The sequence below is a fragment of the Ursus arctos genome, unplaced genomic scaffold (genome assembly GCF_023065955.2).
Source record: "Ursus arctos isolate Adak ecotype North America unplaced genomic scaffold, UrsArc2.0 scaffold_18, whole genome shotgun sequence".
NCBI lineage: Eukaryota > Metazoa > Chordata > Mammalia > Carnivora > Ursidae > Ursus > Ursus arctos.
In genome coordinates, this window is record NW_026622852.1 from 6,478,078 (window position 1) to 6,500,275 (window position 22,198).

Sequence of the window (22,198 nt, forward strand, 5' to 3'; positions counted from 1 at the left end):
TAGTCCTGAACACTTACTGCATTTTCTTTCCTTTCAATCATCTTCCCCTTGTTAAATGCAGAGCTGACACCAACAGTATAGCCCCAAACCAGTGCCCATTCCGTATGATTAGTATTCATAGCATAGTAGTTAGGGAATATTTTGAATATCACTTTTTAGGATTTGTTCTATTAATAAAATAACTACAAATTTTGAGGCATACATTTCAAAATTCTTAAGTTCTTTTTTTTAAGTCCATTTCAAATGAATTTCCAATTCTCCCAGTACTGCATGTAAATAAATTAGGATTCTGAACTTCTGTCTTCACTTTCATTATTTTTTCCCCTGGATTCACTATTTATTTTTATTTTTATTATTTTTAAAGATTTTTATTTGAGAGAGAGAAAAAGAGAGTGGGGGGAGGGGCAGAGGGAAAGAATCTTCAAGCAGACTCCCCTCTGAGCATGGAGCCCACCCAATTATCTATCTCACAACCCATGAGATCATGACCTGAGCTGAAACTAAGTCAGACACTCAACCAACTGAGCCACCCAGGCGCCCCTCTCCCTCAAGATTCACTATGTAATAGTTAGATAACAATAGACTCCTAATTAGTGTTCTTATCTCTCTGTCTCCCCCTCTCCTTTTTTTTTTTCTGTTATGTGGTCCATCTTATCCACTTCTTCAAAGTTAATTTTGTGAAGGACAGTACTTTCCTGACAAATCTTTCATGATTGTTCATGATTATTCAAAATACATCATTTAATATTTTTATCTTGGCCTTTCATGTCTTTTACAATATAGCCCCTACATGTATTTCCATTATTATTCTTCATTATTACCCTTCTATATCTCTGCATTGATTGAATTAACTCTCCTCTTTGCAACAAGCCTCCTTTGCTTTTGTGTCTATCTTTGTGATATTTCCTCTACATTCCATGCTGTTAACCTAAATATCCATGTATCCAAGTTCTACCTACCCTTGAATACAAAGCTCAAATACTACTGAATTAGTGGCATCTTTCTTTTTTTTCCTCTGTTGGTAGTAGTTTTATTTGTCTCTCAATTTCTATGATTCCTGTATATACATCCTTTGAGGTTCTTATTACCTTTGCAGTTGTAGTGCCATTTTGGTTATCTATGTTATAGCCTAGATCCATTGTATAATGAAGGACATCCTCCATTAGACTCTTTAAGCACTGGGTCCTGATCCAGGCCATCACAGCAAGTACACTCCTTTATCACCATCACTTGTTTAACCCATTGCCCCACCTACCTCCCCTCTGGTAACTATCAATTTATTCTCTACATTTTAGTCTATTTCCTAGTTTGCCTCTTTTTCTTTTTTACCCCCTTTGCTCATTTGTTTTGTTTCTTAAATTCATATGGTATTTGTATTTGTTTTTCTCTGACTAACTTATTTCACTTAGCATAATACCCCTAGCTTCATCCATACTATTGCAAATAGCAAGATTTCAAACATTTATGGCTGAATAATATACCACTGCATATATATACCACTTCTTCTTATCCATTTATCAGTCAATGGACATTCAGGCTCTTTCCATAATTTGAGAATTGTGGGTAATATTGCCATAAACGTAGGGGTGCATGTATCCTTTGAATAAGATTTTTGTATTCTTTGAGAAAATACCTACTAGTACAATTTCTGGATCATATGTTAGTTCTATTTTTAACTTTTTGAGGATCATCCATACTGTTTTCCAGAGTTGCTGCATCAGTTTGCATTCCCACAAATAGTGCAAAATGGTTTGTTTTTCTCCACATCCTCACAAATACCTGTTGTTTCTTATGTTTTTTTATTTTAGCCATACAAACAGGTGTGAGGTGATATCTTACGGTAGTTTTTATTTGAATTCCCCTAATGATCAGTAATGTTGAATATCTTTTCATATGTCCATGGGTCATCTAGATGTCTTCTTTGAGAAATGTCTCTTCATGTCTTCTGTCCTTTTTTTAAAAAAAAAATTGGATTATTTGGATTTTGGGTGTTGACTTGTATAAGTTCTTTATGTATTTTGGATAATAACCCTTTATTGGATATGTCATTTGTAAATATCTTCTCCCATTTTGTAAGATGCCTTTTAGTTTTGTTAAGTGTTTCCTTTGCTGGGCAGAAACTTTTTATTTTGATGAAGTCCCAATAGTTTATTTTTATTTTGTTTCCTTTGCTTCAGGAGACATATCTAGAAGGAAGCTGCTATGGCCAATGTCAAAGAGGTTACTGCCTGCATTCTTCTCCAAGATTTTAGTGGTTTCAGGTCTCATATATAGGTCTTTAATCCATTTTGAATTTGTTTTTGTGTTTGGAATAAGAAAGTTTCATTCTTTTGCATGTTGCTGTCCAGTTTTCCCAATGCCATTTGTTGATGAGACTGTCTTCTTGTCATTGGGTATTCTTTCCTGCTTTGTCGAAGATTAATTGACCATATACTTGTGAGCTTATTTCTGGGTTTCCTATCCTGTTACATTGATCTATGTGTCTATTTTTGTGCCAGTACCATATTGTTTTGATTACTATAGCTTTCCAATATGACTTTATGTCTGGAATTGTGATTCCTCCAGCTTTGCTTTTCTTTCTTGAGGTTACTTTGGCTATTGGGCATCTTTTGTGGTTCCGCCAAATTTTACGATTCTTTGTTCTATCTCTGTGAAAAACACTGGTAATATTTTGATAGGGATTGCATTAAATGTGTAGATTGCTTTGTGTAGTGTAGACATTTAAAAAAAATATTTGTTCTTCTAATCCATGAGCATGGAAAATCTTTCCATTTATTTGTGCCATCTTCAATTTCTTTCATCAGTCTCTAGTTTTCAGAGTACAGATCTTTTACCTCTTGGTTAGATTTATTCCTAAGTATCTTATTGGTTTTGGTGCAATTGTAAATTTCATTAATTCCTTAATTTCTCTTTCTGCTGCTTCATTTATGGTGTATAGAAATGCAACAGATTTCTGTACATCGATTTTATGACTTTACTGCATTTATTTTCAGTTCTAGCAGGGTTTTTTGGTACAGTCTTTTGAGTTTCTTCTTTTCTTTCTTTTTTTTTTTAAGATTTATTTATTTAATTTAGAGGGTGGAAAGGACAGAGGGAGAGAGATAATCCCAATGCAGCATCCCCACTGAATGTGGAACCTGATGTGGGGCTTGATCCCAGGACCCAGAGATCATGACCTGAGCAAAAAAACATCAAGAGTCAGCCATCCAACCAACTGAGCCACCCAGGTGCTCTGAGTTTTCTATACAGAGTATCTCATCATCTGCAAAGAGTGAGAGTTTTACTTCTTCCTTGCTGTTTTAGATGCTATTATTTCTTTTTGTTGTATGATTGCTGTGGCTAGGACTTCTAATAATATGTTGAATAAAAGTGGTGAGAGTGGACATCCTTGTCTTGTTCCTGACCATAGAGGAAAAGTTCTTCGTTTTTCCTTATTGCAGGTGATATTTGCTGTGGGTTTTTCATATATGGCCTTTATTTTGTTGAGGTATTTTCCCTCTAGCCCTACTTTGCTTGAGGGTTTTTATCATGAATGGATGTTGTACTTTGTCCAATGTTTTTTGTGCATCTATTGGAAAGATCATACAGTTCTTTTCTTTTATTAATGTGGTATATCACAGTGAATGGTTTGCAAATATTGAACCACACCTCCAACCCAGGAATAAATACCACTTGATGGAGGTGAATGAATTTTTTAAATGTATTTTTTAATTTGGCTTGCTAGTATTTTACTGAGAATTTTTATATCAATGTTAATCAAGGATGTAGGCTTATAGTTCTCTTTTTTTTGGTGGTGTCTTTATATGGTTTTGTATCAGGGTAATGCTGGCCTCATAGAATGAATTGGGAAGTGTTCTTTCCTTTTCTATTTTTTGGAATAGTTTGAAAGAATAGGTATTAACTCTTCTGAAATGTTTGGTAGAATTCACCCGTGAAGCTATCTGGCCCTAGACTTTTGTTTGTTTGGGAGTTTTTTGATTACTGATTCAATTTCTTTGCTGATTATCAGTGTATTCAAGTTTTCTACTTCCTCCTGTTTCAGTTTTGGTAGTTTATATGTTTCTAGGAATTTGTCCATTTCTTCCACATTCTCCAATTGTTTATATTTCAGTGGTATTGGTTGTTATTTCTCCTATCTCATTTTTTATTTTATTTATTTGGGTCTATTTTCTTTTCTTTTTGAAAAGTCTGGCTACCGGTTTATCCATTTTATTGATATTTTCAAAGAACCAGCTCCTGGTGACATTGACTTGTTCTACTGCTTTTTTATTTTCTATATAATTTATTTCTGGTCTAATATTTATTATGTCCTTCCTTCTGCTGGCTTTAGGTTTTATTTGTTGTTCTTTTTCTAGTCCCTTTAGATGTAAATTTAAGCTGTTTATTTTAGCTTTTCATGCTTCTTGAGGTAGGCCTATATTGCTATATATGTCCCTTTTAGGATTGCTTTTGAGGCATCTCAAAGATTTTGGACCATTGTGTTCTCTTTTTCATTTGTGTCCATGTATTTTTTTAAAAAAATTTCTTCTTTGATTTCTTGCTTGACCATTCATTATGTAATAGCATGTTATTTAACGTTGGTGTATTTATGGTCTTTCCAAATTTTTTCTTGTGGTTGACTTCTAGCTTCATAGCATTGTGGTCAGAAAAGATGCACAGTATGATTTCACTCTCACTATATCTGTTAAGACCTATTTTGTGATCTAACATGTGATCTATTCTGGAAAATATTCCATGTGTACTTGGAAGAAATGTGTATTCTGCCATTTTAGGATGGAATGTTCTGAATTTGTCTGTTAAGTCTATCTGGTCCAGTGTGTCATTCAAAGCCATTGTTTCCTTGTTTATTTTTTATTTAGATGATCTGTCCATTGATGTAAGTAGGGTGTTAAAGTACCTTACCATTATTGTGTTATTACTTTAGTTGCTTTATCTTTGTTATTGTTCAGTGTATTTGAGTGCTCCCATGTTGAATGCATAAACATTTCACAATTGTTTTATCTTCATGTTGGATTGTTCCCTTTATTATTATATAATGCCCTTTGTCTCTTTTTACAGTCTTTGTTTTAAAGTCTAGTTTGTTTGATGTAAGTATTGCTACTGTGGCTTTCTTTTTTTTTTTTTCTTTTTTTTTTTTTTTAAGATTTTATTTATTTATTTGACAGAGACAGCCAGCAAGAGAGGGAACACAAGCAGGGGGAGTGGGAGAGGAAGAAGCAGGCCCCTAGTGGAGAAGCCTGATGTGGGGCTCCATTCCAGAATGCTGGGATCACACCTTGAGCCGAAGGCAGACGCTTAACGACTGCGCCACCCAGGCGCCCCTACTGTGGCTTTCTTTTGATATCCATTTGCATGATAAATATTTCTCCACCCCGTCACTTTCAATCTGCAGGTATCTTTCAATCTAAAATGAGTCTGTTGTAGGCAACATATAGATGTTTCTTGTTTTTTGTTGTTTGTTTATCTATTCTGACACCCTATGTCTTTTGATTGGAGTGTTTAATCCATTGACATTCAAAGTAATTATTGATATATATGCATTTATTGCCATTTTATTATGTGTTTTGTCCTTGTTTCTGGAGATTTTGTCTGATCCATTCTTGTCTGTCCTGCCCTCAAAGAGTCCCCTTTAATATTTCTTGCAGGGCTGGTTTAGTGTTCATGAACTCCTTTAGTTTTTGTTTGTCTGAGAAACTCTTTATCTCTCCTTCTACTCTGAATGAGATAGCTTTGCTGGATCAAGTATTCTTGGCTGGTATTTTTTCCATTCAGCACTTTGAATATATCATGCTACTCTTTTCTGGCTTACCAAGTTTCTGTTGAGAAATCTCCAGCTAGCCTTATGGGTTTTCCTTTGTAACTTAAGGACTACTGTGTTGCTGCTTTTAAGATTTTTTTCTGTATCACTGTTTTTTGTAAATGTAATTATAATATGACCTGTTGTTCTGTTATCTTTGATTTTTATGGGAGTTCTCTGTGCTTTCTGGATCTGAAAATATTTTTTTTCTCCCCAAGATTAGGGAAGTTTTCCACTATTTTTTCCTCAAGTAAATTTTCTGCCCCCTTTTCTCTCTCTTTTTCTTCTGGGACTCCTATAATATGGATATTCTTACAATTGATGGAGTGACTGAATTCCCTAAGACTCTTCTCATGTTGTATAAGTTCTGTCTCTCTGTTTTGTTCAGCTTCATTATTTTCCTTTTTTTTTTCTTTCTCAGCCATTAATTTATTCTTCTGCTTCTTTTAACCTGCTGTTCATTACAACAAACCAGTTTTCAACCTCATTTATTAAATTCTTCATCTCTGATTGATTCTTTTTTAACTGTTTTATTTCTATGGCAAAGGTCTCCTTGATGTCTTCTTTTTTTTTTTCCCCCAAGCCCAGTGAGTATCCTTATGATTGTTGCTTTAAATTCTTCATCAGACATATTTGTTATATCGGTTTTGCTTAGATATCTGGCCATGGAGTTCTCTTTTTCTCTCATTTGGAATAAATTCCTCCATCTTGGAATTTTGTCTAAGTGTCTCCTATCTTATATGTTAGAAAAGCCAGTTATGTCTTCTGCTTCTGTTAGTAATGGCCTTATGAAGAAGAGGTCATGTAATGCCCAGGGCACAGCCCTTCAGGCAGTGTCTCTGGTGTGTGGTGTGTGCACTCTGCTGTTCTGTTTTGGGCGTTCTATCCTTCAGGTCGGTCATATGCAGAGACTCTCCTTGTCTGCTGTGGGCAGTGTTTGGTCCCTGGCCTGACTATGGCAAGGTTTAACTAGGTGTCTCTGGTCTGCTTCTGAAAAGAGACCTGACACCAACTCTACCTGAATTGAAGCCCTGCAGAACTCTCTGGTTGGCAGACATGTACAGGGCATGGCATGGTAGGGGTTTGTGCTTGTCTGCCAGGGTAGGGGCCCACTATACTGGGACTGATGCAAGCTTGACTGAGAAGGCCAGGGCACAGGAGTTTGGTGCTTGGTATAAGCAAGTTAGGCAGCCAGTGTCCATGCTGAGCTATTTCCTTTAGGTCGCTTGGTGTTCATGCTGTGAAATGGAAGAGGAAAATGGTGCCAGCCAGCTCCTTTGTTCTTGGAGAGATCTCTGTGAAAGATGCCTTTCAGGGAAGTGCTCCTAGGATAGCAAATAATATCCTCTCTGTTTGCTCCAGGTGTTTTTCAGATCTTTTTTCCCAACCTTTCTGCCCTTGGGGTTGTTTGCCTGCCTCCTCTCCAGGAGCAGGGCTGTGCCTTCAGGGTTATATCCCAGCTAAGCCTACTAACCTTGAAAACTCCAGATTTTAAGTCCTGCTGGTTTCAAGAACTCACGAAATTCATCCCCTCTCATTTTCCAAGCCACCGGCTTTGGGGAAATGTTCTTGTGCATTCCCCTGTATGCCCCTTCTCTTGTTCTTCTCTAGGACCACCGCTTCCTCCTCTGCAACATGCATGACCTGTTTCTACCTTAAATCATGCCTTCCCATGTCCTACCTTCTTTGATGTGGCCTCTTCTCTCTCTTTAGTTGTGAAGATTGTTCTGTCCATCTTCAGGTTGATTTCTGGGATGTGTAGGGTAATTTGATAGCTATCTAGTTGTGTTCATGGAACAAGATGAGCCTAGGGTCCTCCTACTCTGCCACTGTCTTGAAAATCCTAATCCAGGTCATTTTGTATCATTCCCAATACCTAACACAGTACTTGCCAGAGAAGCAATCAAATAATATTAGGTAAATTAATAAATATCACCCTATGTATGTGTCATTGATCAATTTTAAAATAAATGGTATGAACAGTGTATATCAACAGAAAAAAATATGTGTATACCAATAAATATCTTTTTCAAGGAAGCTTTGGTAAGATGTAATTGATATACAAAAAACTGTACACATTAATGTATACAATTTGATGACTTTGGAGATATGGGTGCACCCACGAAACTGTCACCAGAATCAAAGTAATAGACATGTCCATCACCTCCAAAAGTTTCCTTCTGTCCCTTTTTTTCTGTTTTAGGAACACAGCATGAGATTTAACTACTTAAATTTGTAAGTGTACAATGCATATTGTTGACCAAGGGCACTATGCTGCATTGCTGATATTTAGAAATATTTATTCTTGCATAACTGAAGGTTTATATCAATTACATAGATCCATATTTCCCCGTCCATACCAGTGCCAGCAACCACCATTCTACTGTCTGATTCTATGATTTGACTATTTCAGTTGTCTCATATAAGTGGAACCATGCAGTATTTGTCTTTCTGTGACTGGCTTATTCCACTTAGCATAATATCCTCTAAGTTCATCTGTGTTTTTACATAGGGCAGCATTTCCAGAATAATATTGGTATATCACATTTTCTTTATCCATTCATCCATGATGAACATTTGAATTGCTTTTGAAACTTGGCTATTATGAGATATCATAATTAATGTAAATGTTGAGATATTGCTTCAGGATCTAGTTTCAATTCTTTTGGGTAAATACCCAGAAGTGAGTTTGTTGGATCATATTATAGTCCTCTGTTAAATTTTTTTTTTGAGGAACTTCCATATTGTTTTACACAGAAACTGCATTGTTTTACATTCCCACCAACATTCCCACCGACATTCCCACCAACATTAAAAAGGGTTACAGCTTTTCACAATCTCATCAATATTATTTTTTTTTTTTATAATAGCCATCCTAACAGTCATGATGTGATATCTCATTACGGTTTAGATTTGCATTTCCCTAATGATTAGTGACATTGAACATCTCTTCATGTATCTGTTGTCCATTTGTATGTCTTCCTTGGGGGGGGAATCTATTCAAATCCTTTGCTCACTTTTTAAATTGCATTATCAGTTTGTTTTGCTTTGGGCATTGCAGTGTAGTAGTTTCTTACCTCATATAGTGTGGAAATTAACTCCTTATCAGATATATGGTTTTCAAATGTTTTCTCCCATTCCATAGGTGCCATTCTGTTTTGCTGGTTGTTTCCTTTGTTGTGCAGAGGCTTTTTAGTTTGATATAGTCCTTCTTGTCTATTTTTGCTTTTGTTGTTTTTGCTTTTGGTGTCATATGTGAGAAACTGCAAGATGAATGTCAAGAAGGTTTTCCATTCTCTGTTTTATTCTAGGAGTTTTACAATTTCAGGTTTTACATTTGAGTCTTTAACTCACCTGTGTTTATTTTTGTGTATGGAGTAAGATAAAGTCCACATTCATTCTTTTACATGTGGATATCCAGTTTTTCTAACATCATTTATTGGAGAAAATATCTGTTCTCCATTGTGTATTTGGTACCCTTATGGAAGATCAGATGACCATATATACATGAGTTGAATTCTGGGTTAAAAATATATAATTTTAAATTATTTAGAAGATGAGTACCACTCCTAAACTTATGCTTATGAATGCATTTTTATGTAGCAAAATTCCACAACTCAGTAATTAAGTCAATAAGTAGCTATGAGTATGATGTTTAATTTGGGGAATTTAAAAATGAAATTTGGTTTTAGCAAGTTCAATTATATATAATTAGCTGGACTAAAATTGCCAAAATATTATCTAGTAATGGTTAGGCCTGATACATAGAAAATTATTGTTTAATATGAATAAATTAAAATACCAGCCTCTTTCTTGATAGCTTTACAACACTGCAATAAACATATATTCTTTATTTGTGAATTGTCTTTCTGAGCTGCCTGAAGAGTTTGAAGGAGTCTTAAAATTTTCTCATTATCTCATTCAATTTGACATTAGCAAATTGTTTCAATAGATAGTAGCCTGACCAATTTAGAATTTCTAAATTAATGATGTTTTAATCTGATTTTAAAAGTCATTCGATATTTTCAACTATGTTATAAATTCTGCTTCACATTACTATGAATAATAAAAATAACAGTTTATTTTGACATTTATTTTTAGGGACACCTAGGTGGTTCAGTCAGTTAAGTGTCTGCCTTTAGCTCAGGTCATGATGCCAGGGTCCTGGGAATGAGCCCAGCATCAGGCTCCCTGCTCACTGGGGAGCCTGCTTCTCTGTCTCCCTCTGCCTGCCACTCCCCTTGCTTGTGCTGTCTCTGTCTTTCTCCCTCTGTCTAATAAATAAATAAAATCTTTTAAAAAAGGAAATTTATTTTTAATTTTTTAAAATTTATTTTATTTTTAAATTTAATTTATTTTAATATTTTTAAAATAGCTGTTTAATTTTTTTAGAAATACATAATGATTGTGTGTCCTTTGCAAAGAGATAGTTTTTAATTATCTTAATCTTAAAGTCTATATTAGCCCAATATTTAATAAAATTTATATTGTGAAGCATGTTATAGTTCTGACTACTAGACCATCAACTTGTTTTCCCAGGAAAGTATCAAAATCTAATTTTTGGTGTCATATTTTTCTTTATTTCTTTGCAGGTTTACGTGCATATGTGTACATATAGGTACTTCCCCTATAATTCAGAGTTTTATCTGAATGTCTCCATTGAGGAAATTTGAGACCTCTTGCCTCAATTCTTTCTTGTCACAGAAAACTAACAAACAAAGATATGTCTTTCTTTTGCCATCAACATTTCTCAATACTTGGAGGTAGGGAAGGAGATCAGAAAGGAGCCATTTTTAGTTTGACCTTAATTAATTCAATTACCTCTATAAGGGACATATATACAGACATATTTAGAGTTTTCAGCCAAATATATACTTTAAAGCCAACTAGTCAGACTTTTTATAATTTTTTACTAAATTATATTTACCCATTGTTTTCCTATGCAACCCTTCCCCTACCAGAACCATTGAGGCTCCCAAAATACAGAATTAATGAACAAAAGAAAATGAATACGGATGGAGTTAAGATGGCAGAGGAGTAGGGGACCACTTTTTCAGCCGGTCCCCTGAGTTGAGTTGGATAGGTACCAGACCAGCCTGAACATCCACAAAATCAGCCTGAGATGCAGGAAGATACACCTGGATCTCTAAAAATGAACATCTCCAGCACTGAGTATTGAGGTATGAAGTGGGGAGCCGTGAAACCGCACACAGATATCAGAAGATAAATGAAAGGGGGAGGGAGCCACCACATTTGGGTGCCGGGAAGCAGTAACCAACTGCACTGGGGAGCGGGTGGACTCGCGGACCGGCACCTGAGAGAGAGCAGATTGAGACAGTGAGCAGGGGAACGCGCACCACCAGACTGAAATGGAGCTCTGGTATGCTCACTGGAACCAGACTGAGACGGGGAGCTCCAGGAGCACAGGAGCGGCTGGCGGCCGGCAGTGTTAGAAACACAAAGGACAGAGACATGCCGGCCCTGGAAGTGAGGGCTGGGATGTCGGGTGTGGGGCGCACATCCTGGGACGCTGCAGGGTTGAGCAGCACCAACAGAACACAGTTAAAGTGGCCAGAACATCAATGGAGAAGAGTCTGCGAACCCTCTGTCCTGAGACAGAGGTTGAGATTCGGCCACTGCTGCTCTGACTCTCAGAAGGGGCACAGGAAACCTCCAGAGAAAGCTGCCAGAGGACAAAAGCCTGGAAATACCGGCTCACAGTGTGCCCATCCCCATCCCCCCTCTCAGGGGACATGGAGACTCTTCCCAAACAGGGTTGCCTGAGTATCCGTGTGGCAGGCCTCTCCCCCAGAAGGCAGGCTGAAAAATCAAGAAGCCCACATCCCTAAGATCCCTATAAAACAAGGGCACACAGCGTGGGTCCTGGTCAATAATTTGGGCTCTGGACAACCCTGCAACCTCTCCTCATCAGAATGATGAGAAGGAGAAATCCCCACAGCAAAGAAAGGACAATGAGCCTGTGGCCTCTGCCACAGAACTAACGGATATGGATATAACCAAATTATCAGAAATGAAATTCAGAATAACAATGGTCAAGATGATGTATAGACTTGAAAAAAGTATTAATGAAAATGTTAATAAGAATATAGAATCTCTAAGGGCAGAAATGAGAGCGAATCTCACAGAAATTAAAAATTCTATGAGCCAAATGCAGTCAAAAATAGAGGCTCTGACGGCCAGGGTGAATGAAGCAGAAGACGTGTCAGCGAGTGGGAGGATGGCTTAGTAGAAGAGAAAGCTAAAAGAGAATCTGGACTTAAAAAAATCCAATCTCAAGAATGTAGGTTATGGGAGATTACTGACTCAATGAAACATTCCAATGTCAGAATCATCAGCATCCCCAAGGGGGTGGAGAAAAACAGACGTCTAGAAGAGATATTTGAACAAATTGTAGCTGAAAACTTCCCTAATTTAGTGAGGGAAACAAACATTCATGTCCAAAAGGCAGAAAGGACCCCTCCCAAGCTCAACCACGACAAACCTACGCCACGTCACGTCATAGTGCATTTCGCAAATATGAGATCCAAGGATACAGTATTGAAAGTGGCCAGGGCAAAGAAATTTCTCATGTACCAAGGCAAAGGTATCAGAACTAAGTCAGACCTGTCTACACAGACCTGGAATGACAGAAAGGGTTGGGGGGGCATTTTTAAAGTTCTTTCAGAGAAAAACATGCAGCCAAGGATCCTCTATCCAGCAAGGCTGCCATTCAGAATTGATGGAGACATAAAGACCTTCCAGACTCACCAGTCATTGACCAATTTTGTAACCACAAAACCAGCCCTACAGGAGATATTAAGGGGTGTTCTATAAAGGTAAAAAGGCCCCAAGAGTGATACAGAACAGAAAGTCACAATCTATAGAAACAAAGACTTTACTGGCAACATGGCATCATTAAAATCTTATCTCTCAATAATCAGTCTCAATGTAAATGGTCTAAATGCTCCCATAAAACACCACAGGGCTGCAGATTGTATAAAAAGACATGACCCATCCATTTGCTGTCTACAAGAGACTCATTTTGAACCTAAAGATACATTCAGACTGAAAGTAAAGGGATGGAATACCATCTTTCATACCAATGCACCTCAAAAGAAAGCTGGGGTAGCAATTCTCATATCAGACAGTCTGGATTTTAAACTAAAGACTAGTTAGAGACACTGAAGGGCACTACATTATTCTTAAAGGATGTATCCAACAAGTAGATATGACAATTATAAATATATATGCCCCCAACAGGGAAGCAGCAAGATACACAAACCAACTCTTAACCAGAATAAAGAGACATATAGATAAAAATATGTTAATAGTAGGGGACCTCAACACTCCACTATCAGAAATAGAACACCCATGCAAAAAATTGACAAAGAGACAAGGGCTTTGAATGCCATACTTGATGAGTTGGACCTCATAGATATATATAGAACACTATACCCCAGAACCAAAGAATACTAGTTCTATTCTAATGCCCATGGAACATTCTCAAGAATAGACTATGTTCTGGGGCACAAAACAGGTCTCAACCGATACCAAAAGATTGAAATTATTCCCTGCATATTCTCAAACCACAACGCTTTGAAATTGGAACTCAACCACAAGGAAAAATTTGGAAGAAACTCAAACACTTGGAGAATAAGAACCATCCTGCTCAGGAATGAGTCAATAAACCAGGAAATCAAAAATCAATTAAACAATTTATGGACACCACCCAGAAAGAAAACACAACAGTCCACAGCCTATGGGATACTGCAAAGGCAGTCCTAAAAGGGAAATACATAGCCATCCAAGCCTCACCCAAAAGAATAGAAAAATCTAAAATGCAGTTTTTATATTCTCACCTCAAGAAGCTGGAACAGCAACAGAGGGACAGGCCTAATCCACGCACGAGGAAGCAGTTGACCAAGATTAGAGCAGAAATCAATGAATTAGAAACCAGGAGCACAGTACAGCAGATCACCAGAACTAGAAGCTGGTTCTTTGAGAGAATCAATAAAATTGACAGACCACTGGCAAGATTTGTCCAAAAGAATAGAGAAAGGACCCAAATTAACAAAATTATGAATGAAAAAGGAAAGGTCACAACCAACACCAATGAAATTGGAAGGATTACTAGAAACTTATATCAACAGCTTTATGCCAATAAATTAAGCAATCTGGAAGAGATGGAGGCCTTCCTGGAAACCGATAAACTACCAAGACTGAAACAGGAAGAAATTGATTTTTTAAACAGGCCAATTAATTATGAAGAGATTGAGTCAGTGATAAACAACCTTCTAAAAAACAAAACTCCAGGCCCGGACGGTTTTCCTGGGGAATTCTACCAAACATTCAAAGAAGAAATAATACCTATTCTCCTAAAGCTATTTCAAAAAAACAGAAACAGAAGGAAAGCTACCAAACTCATTCTATGAGGCCAATATTACCTTGATCCCCAAACCAGGCAAAGACCCCATCAAAAAGGAGAATTACAGACCGATTTCCCTAATGAATATGGATGCCAAAATCCTCAACAAGATCCTGGCTAATAGAATCCAACAGTACATTAAAAAGATTATCCATCATGACCAAGTGGGATTCATACCTGGGATGCAAGGGTGATTCAACATTCACAAATCTATCAGTGTCTAAGATTTTATTCAGAAAGAAAAATTCAAAAATAATATGATTCTCTCAATAGATGCAGAAAAAGCATTTGACAAAATACAGCATCCTTTCCTGATTAAAACCCTTCAGAGTGTAGGGATAGACGGTACAGTCCTCAATCTCATAAAAACCATCTATGAAAAGCCTACAGCAAATATTATTCTCAATGGGGAAAAGCTGGAAGCCTTTCCCTTAAGATCAGGAACACGACAAGGATGCCCACTCTCGCCACTATTATTCAACATAGTACTAGAAGTCCTTGCAACAGCAATCAGACAACAAAAAGGATAAAAGGTATCCACATCAGCAAAGAGGTCAAAATGTCTCTCTTTGCAGATGACATGATACTCTATATGGAAAACCCAAAAGAATCCACTCCCAAACTAGTAGAAGTTATAGAGCAATTCAGTAAGGTTGCAGGATACATAATCAATGCTCAGAAATCAGTTGCATTTCTGTACACCAATAATGAGACTGAAGAAAGAGAAATTAGGGAATCCATCCCATTTACAATAGCACCAAAAACCATAAGTTACCTTGAAATTAACTTAACCAGAGACGTAATGGATCTATATTCTAGAAACTATAAATCACTCTTGAAAGACATTGAGGAAGACACAAAAAGATGGAAAAATATTCCATGCTCATGGATCAGAAGAATTAACATAGTTAAAATGTCCATGCTACCCAGAGCAATCTACACTTTCAATGCTATACCGATCAAAATACTGATGACATTTTTCAAGGAACTGGAACAAATAGTCCTTAAATTTGTATGGAACCAGAAAAGGCCCAAATCACCAAGGAACTGTTGAAAAGGAAAAACAAAGCTGGGGGCATCACAATGCTGGATTTCGAGCTGTACTACAAAGCTGTGATCACCAAGACAGCATGGTACTGGCACAAAAACAGACACGTAGACCAATGGAACAGAATAGAGAAGCCAGAAATGGACCCTCGGCTCTTTGGGCAACTAATCTTTGAGAAAGCAGGAAAAAACATCCAGTGGAAAAAAGACAGTCTCTTCAATAAATGGTGCTGGGAAAATTGGACAGCTACATGCAAAAGAATGAAACTTGACCACTCTCTCACACCATACACAAAGATAAACTCCAAATGGATGAAAGACCTCAATGTGAGACAGGAATCCATCAACATCCTAGAGGAGAACCTAGGCAGCAACCTCTACGACATTGGCTAAAGCAACATTTTCATGATACATCTCCAAAGGCAAGAGAAGCAAAAGATAAAATGAACTTGTGGGGCTTCATCAAGATAAAAAGCTTCTGCACAGCCAAGGAAACAATCAAAAAAACTCAGAGACAGCCCACGGAATGGGAGAATATATTTGTAATTGGCACTACAGATAAAAGACTGGTATCCAAGATCTACAAAGAACTTCTCAAACTCAATACATGAGAAACATATAAACAAATCATAAAATGGGCAGAAGATATGAACAGACACTTTTCCAATGAAGACGTACGAATTGCTAACAGAAACATGAAAAATGTTCAAAATCATTAGCCATCAGGGAAATTCAAATCAAAACCACACTAAGATACCACCTTACGCCAGTTAGAATGGCAAAAATTGACAAGGCAAGAAACAACAATTGTTGGAGAGGTTGTGGAGAAAGGGGATCCCTCCTACATTGTTGGTGGGAGTGCAGGTTGGTGCAGCCACTCTGGAAAACAGTGTGGAGGTCCCTTAAAAAGTTAAAAATTGAGCTACCCTATGACCCAGCCATTGCACTACTGGGTATTTACCCCAAAGATACAGACGGTGAAGAGAAGGGCCATATGCACCCCAATGTTCATAGCAGCATTGTCCACAATAACTAAATCGTGGAAGGAACCGAGATGCCCTTCAACAGATGACTGGATTAAGAAGATGTGGTCCATATAGACAATGGAATATTACTCAGCTATCAAAAAGAATGATTTCTCAACATTTTCTGCAACATGGTTGGCACTGGAGGATATTAATGCTAAGTGAAATAAGTCACACAGAGAAAGACAATTATCAGATGGTTTCTCTCATCTATGGAACATAAGAACTAGGAAGATCAGTAGGGGAAGGAAGGGATAAAGAAAGGGGGGTAATCAGAAGGGGGAATGAAGCATGAGAGACTATGGACTCTGAGAAACAAACTGAGGGCTTCAGAGGGGAGGGGGGTGGGGGAATGGGATAGACTGGTGATGGGTAGTAAGGGGGCATGTATTGCATGGTGCGCTGGGTGTTATACGCAACTAATGAGTCATCAAACTTTACATCAGAAACCAGGGTTGTACTGTATGGTGACTAACATAATATAATAAAAAAACATTAAAAAAAAATACTGCCTCGTATCCAAAAAAAGAGAGAAAAAGATGAAAAACAAAATTTTTGTCTTTATAAGAAAACACAATGAATAAAAGTTGCAATATCTTATAGTATATACTAAGTAGCAAAGTTCAAGTGTAAAAAATAATGAATATGAAAGAAATAATTATGTTTAAAATGTTCATGTGTAATTTTTTTGTTGTTTATTACAATTCAAGAACACTAACAAATCATCTCTATGCCACTGTGACCCTGTATTAGCACTCATATATACGTATACATTGCACACAAATCTGCAATGTGGACTCAGGTGATGCTGAGGAACTTACCACATGAAATTTGCTGAAAGACAGATTCAGATTGTTCATAATATAGGCATACTTTTTTTTAAAAATAAAAGAACAAATAAATAAAGAGTGTGCAACTCTCATCATTATACTTGATAGGACCAAAATTATAATTTTAACCCTGTAAAGATAGGCCTAACTTTGTCAATATGTGTATGAATGCTAAAATATAAGATTACACTATAGAGGAGATATTTTACTCCAGTTCAATGAAAGTAGACAAAAAAATCAATAAGGCAACAAACATTTTTATGAAGTCCACTGTTTTTCCAGTATCCTTTAAAAACAAACAAAATAAGTCTTTTTTTAGGGTATTGCAACAGTCCAGAGAAATAATGTCATTTAGAAAGAAGAAAAAAAATACAGAGAAGAAATAAAATTTCTTTTAAGATGATCGAGAAGTCTATAATTTTGTAAATCTAAAACCACATATTGCCAAAGGCAGGCTTCAAAAGAAAATAACTATACCACATAGAAAGAAAGGAGTTGACATATTACTCAAAAATATAGGTATTTTGAACACTCATTCAGTTAGATCTTTTGCAACTGTCTTTATTTAAGCAATAAACTACTTGATTTTTTACAGAGCCTAGACTTTTAATATATAATACTTTGACCCCTCAATAACCTACATATGACAAATTCAATTGTTAATATATTAGCTAAACAACAGTGGCATTAATGTAGTCATGCTGCTAGGGGAAAGCGTCAACACTCACCTAACTCATTTCCAATTCTTGTGGAAGTCTCTTCACTAGCCTGTGGCTTATAAGAATTTTTGGACTGGCCTTGGTCTGAAGCCAATTCAATCACATCGGCTTTTTATTTGAACAATCTTTTCCTTACTGGAAGTTGAGAATAGAGTGATTCTATGGTAGTAAAATGTTCTAATATACTGTATGTATATTGAAACCCTATAAAGCTCCAATTTTCCTATGCATGTGCTCTATTTAAAAAGAAAAAAAAAACCATTATGGTGGCTCTTTCTATCTGTTTAGTTCATACACAAGACTGGGGAAGAAATGCCAGTGCCAGGGTGACAGGGTCTGACTAACAAACCTTGTTGTAGAAGGAAAGTGGTTTATTAGGAGACCTATGAAAGTTCTCAAACTCATACCAGGTTGCCTTGGACCTAGCTCTAGAAAGAAATACACCTACTGGAAATACAATTAAATATTTTATAATTAATTTTCTGTCTCAGTGGGAAGAGAAGAATCATTATAAATAAAAATACTTCATTAAATTTGAGATTAAATTTTTCAATATATCCTCAGGAATGTACATTTAGGATTGGTGACAGAAGTCAGTTTGAGTATACAATTAAGTCTCTCACTATATATTTCTATCTTTGTATTTTCATGTGTTAAGAATTAAAGGAAAACTTTTTGATTCTTAAATATAACTTCACTATTTGTAAACCTGATTCGGTGGCCTCGCATAGCTGCAGCTAAAGAGGCTAATTCAACTTACTCTTTATTTTCCTCTCTAGGTAATGGTTAGAGACAATAATTTGATAATTCAGAAAAATCATCACACACTAGTATCTGCTATTTTTATAAGTGTGGAAATTTATAGGTTTTTTTGTTTTACACTCCCATTAGTTTATTGATTTTACTTACAAATTCTTAATACTTCTTAATACTTAATATATTTTAGAATTGCTTCTTAAAGCACTCCAATCATATCATTCTTCCTTTATTTAAATTATTCTAAGTTTGGAGCAAATAGTTTTATCTTTTATTCTGCCAAGGAACCTAAAAATCTCAGACTCAGATGAAACTCTAAGGCTAACCCATCTGCTGAAATATCAGTCCCATTAGTTCTCTGAATTCATAATTTAAGAACTGCAAATAGAAGGAAAATGGTTGATTAAAGATGCTGAAATAACACTAAGTAGGGTAAACATCTTTTAGGTTTAAAAAATTAAATCACAACTTTTGATTGTGGATTTTAAAAAGTAGTGTGACATATATTTTTCTACAGTAAGTTGTCACAATTTTGGAGATGTTTAAAGGCAATACATGTCTATAAGAGCATTGAATAGCAGGGAATAGGCTTTTACATAGTGAAACAACTCAATACACATTTACTGAACACTCACATAGTCTATTGTGGTCCATTCTCCATAAAATAATGGCTTGTTATTTCACTGTAATTCCAAGACAGAGAAAAAAGATATTCCCAAGGTCTCGCAAGCAATATTTAAAAGAATGAGAAATAAAACTTTGATTTTTTAAAAATGAAATCCACAACCTTTGGGTTTTTCAAGATTTCCTTTCACATTAGGAAAAGTGAGAAGACCAGATATCATGAGAGCTTTGAAACTCTCACACAAATGAGCTGGTCGATTATAACACCTTCTCAAGTAGCATTTGATTTGTGCTGCAAAATTATATCTGTAGCAAAATATCATAACATGAAAATATCAGCAATTATCTTAAGAAACATAGAAAAGATAATGTAAAAATTGGATCACTATTAAAACTGTAATGTGTGTGCAACAGTCCCCATATATTATAGTCTATCTCTTAAATGACTGTGGTTATATAGAGCATACTCTTAGAACCCATGTATTCTTTTGTTTCACACATTTGGGAACTGTCTAGAAGTCTCCTGTGTGTATATGTGTATTTCATCTGGAAGTATTTTTCCTTTTCTCTACTTACTCCTTTTCCTTTAGCCTCAAGATATGTGTATCGGAATGGCAGATCAAAGGTTTAGAAGTTACTGTTTTCACTTGATACTATTCAAATTTCATTCTAAGTATTTTCATGCTGATACCCCTACCAAAAAAAAATCTTTTATAGATAACTCGCAGAATCAGACAACAAACTGCTAATTTCAACTTGACATTTCATTAGCTGCTTGGATACATATATTTGTCCACAATACCCAAGAATATATTGAAAAATGGGACAATATTTCAAAAATAAGATAAAGGGAAAATTAATATTACATACCAATATATAAAACATAGGCCCATGTAAACAAAACATAAGCAACATAATCAAATTACATTTTCTAAAGATGTGACACAGTAGAAGGTATAAATTTCAACCATGCTTACTGTTATAGGGTTTCTTCCACACTCTTGGTTAGTTACAAAGTAATCTGACATAATAAAAGAATTGAACCTTCCTGTAGTCAACTCTCAGAGGCCAACTGCTGTTCACACACATCTTGTAAAGTGGTATTAGAAAATATATTTCTGTTTGGGCTTTTATTCTGTTTTATTTGTACATAAGAATTATAGCAAAACTATGAAGTTTTGGTTCCCAAATAAGAGCAATCCTTGAAATGCTGTCTGCTTGTGGACTCACTGTTTTTAAGTCACTCCTTTTTCCTCAACTTTGTAAACAGCTGCCTCAACTGCAAAATGGGTGATTGTCCAGTGCCAATTTGCAAAACAATTCCTTTACAAATGATTGTATTTTGTTTGCAAAGCTGAGACCACCAGTATATCACAATCTGGTTTGAAAAAAACAGCAAAGATAAATGGGAACTAGAGAAGCAAAATCAAGCAAGAATACAGATTTTCACTTTAAAAATTAAGAAAAAAATCCAGTGTGTTAAATAGTGACTTTCTTCATTTATTTTTTGCTGCTGGAGTGTCCTTTGTCTTTTAATGTTATTATGTGCATCTGATTGGACTCTAGGGATTTATCATTTTTGTTCTTTCAATAAAGGGCACAACTTTACTTTTATTTAAAAACAGATCTTTAATTTAAAGCAGTTTTTCTTTCTGTATTACTTGAAATAATAGATTGTAAAGCCTGTTGAACAGAACAGTTATCATTCATGCAATGCTATCTATTTTCCTCAGTAGATATAAGATGGCTGATATCTTACTATATCCCCAGAATGTAAACCAAGGCTTAGTAATATATTCAATAATCAGCCTACTATAGTATTCAATGTTAGGTTCTACTAATTAGCACTTAATAATTAATAATTAATGTCAATGTACCAATATGTCCAGAGGGCTCTCCGTTGTTTCACACACTCCAAGCAAATGCCTGTCATATAGACCTATTATTATGCTTCCATTTGAAAATGCTCGTGTCACTTTTTTTTTTTTTTTACATTACAAAGACAGTATTGTGTAATGGGACACATACTGGTTTGAGAATCAGTGTCATATTCCAAGCCTGGCTTACTGATTAGCTGCGTGTTCTTTGGTTAGGTCATGTAATCTCTATTTTTCATCTGCAAACAGGGAGCATTTGAGAATTAGTGTCTCCCAATTCGTACTCTAAGAACATCTGATCTGAAACTTTGGTATTATGTAATATATATGTATTAGTTCTATTGCATCATGATTCGGGGTCCAATTCTAATACACATATTAGATTCTAAACATATTAAAATATAAAGTGATTCTTAAACATGTTAGAATATAAAAAAATCAGACTACATTAGTTCTGAGGCTCCTTCCAGTTCCTGATATCCTATGAATCTAAATTTCAATGAAATAATTACATATGCAAAGTGTCAAATAAAAAAAATCTGGTCTTAGGTAAGGAGAGACTTAATTAGAAAAGATTACTGTAATAAGGAGTGGGGACAATTGTAATGGGGCAGGGAGGGAGACTACAATAAAGAATGGCAAATATCTCAAAAGTTAAGTAAATAAGCACTTTTCTTTTAATGGAGGAGTGAACAAGAGTAGACAGAATGGGTTGTGAAGGTGTGGGATAACAAGGTGGCACAACTAAACAGTTGATCAGGGAATGTTTATCCTTGAAATCAGCCAATTCTCAGGAGGGGCCCTTAAAGAAGGACTGTATGCTGCCTCCACTGAAAGAGTTCCAAGAGTCAAGGGAAGAGCTTAACTTGGTTAGTCCCTTAACAAGCTTTTATTCTGATTAATCAGCTAGGACAAACAGTTCAGCTAATATCTAGAAGGAAAGGATGGGAATTTGAATGGTCTGGGTCTGGCCTTGTCCCAGGTAACCAAGGTGGGGAATCTGTGAGTCCTATCTCAGTATGTGATGAAGGGGGGGATTCCTTGCACTAAGCTATTGACTGAACACAAAATCTGGGCAGTTTTCTTAATATTGCTGTT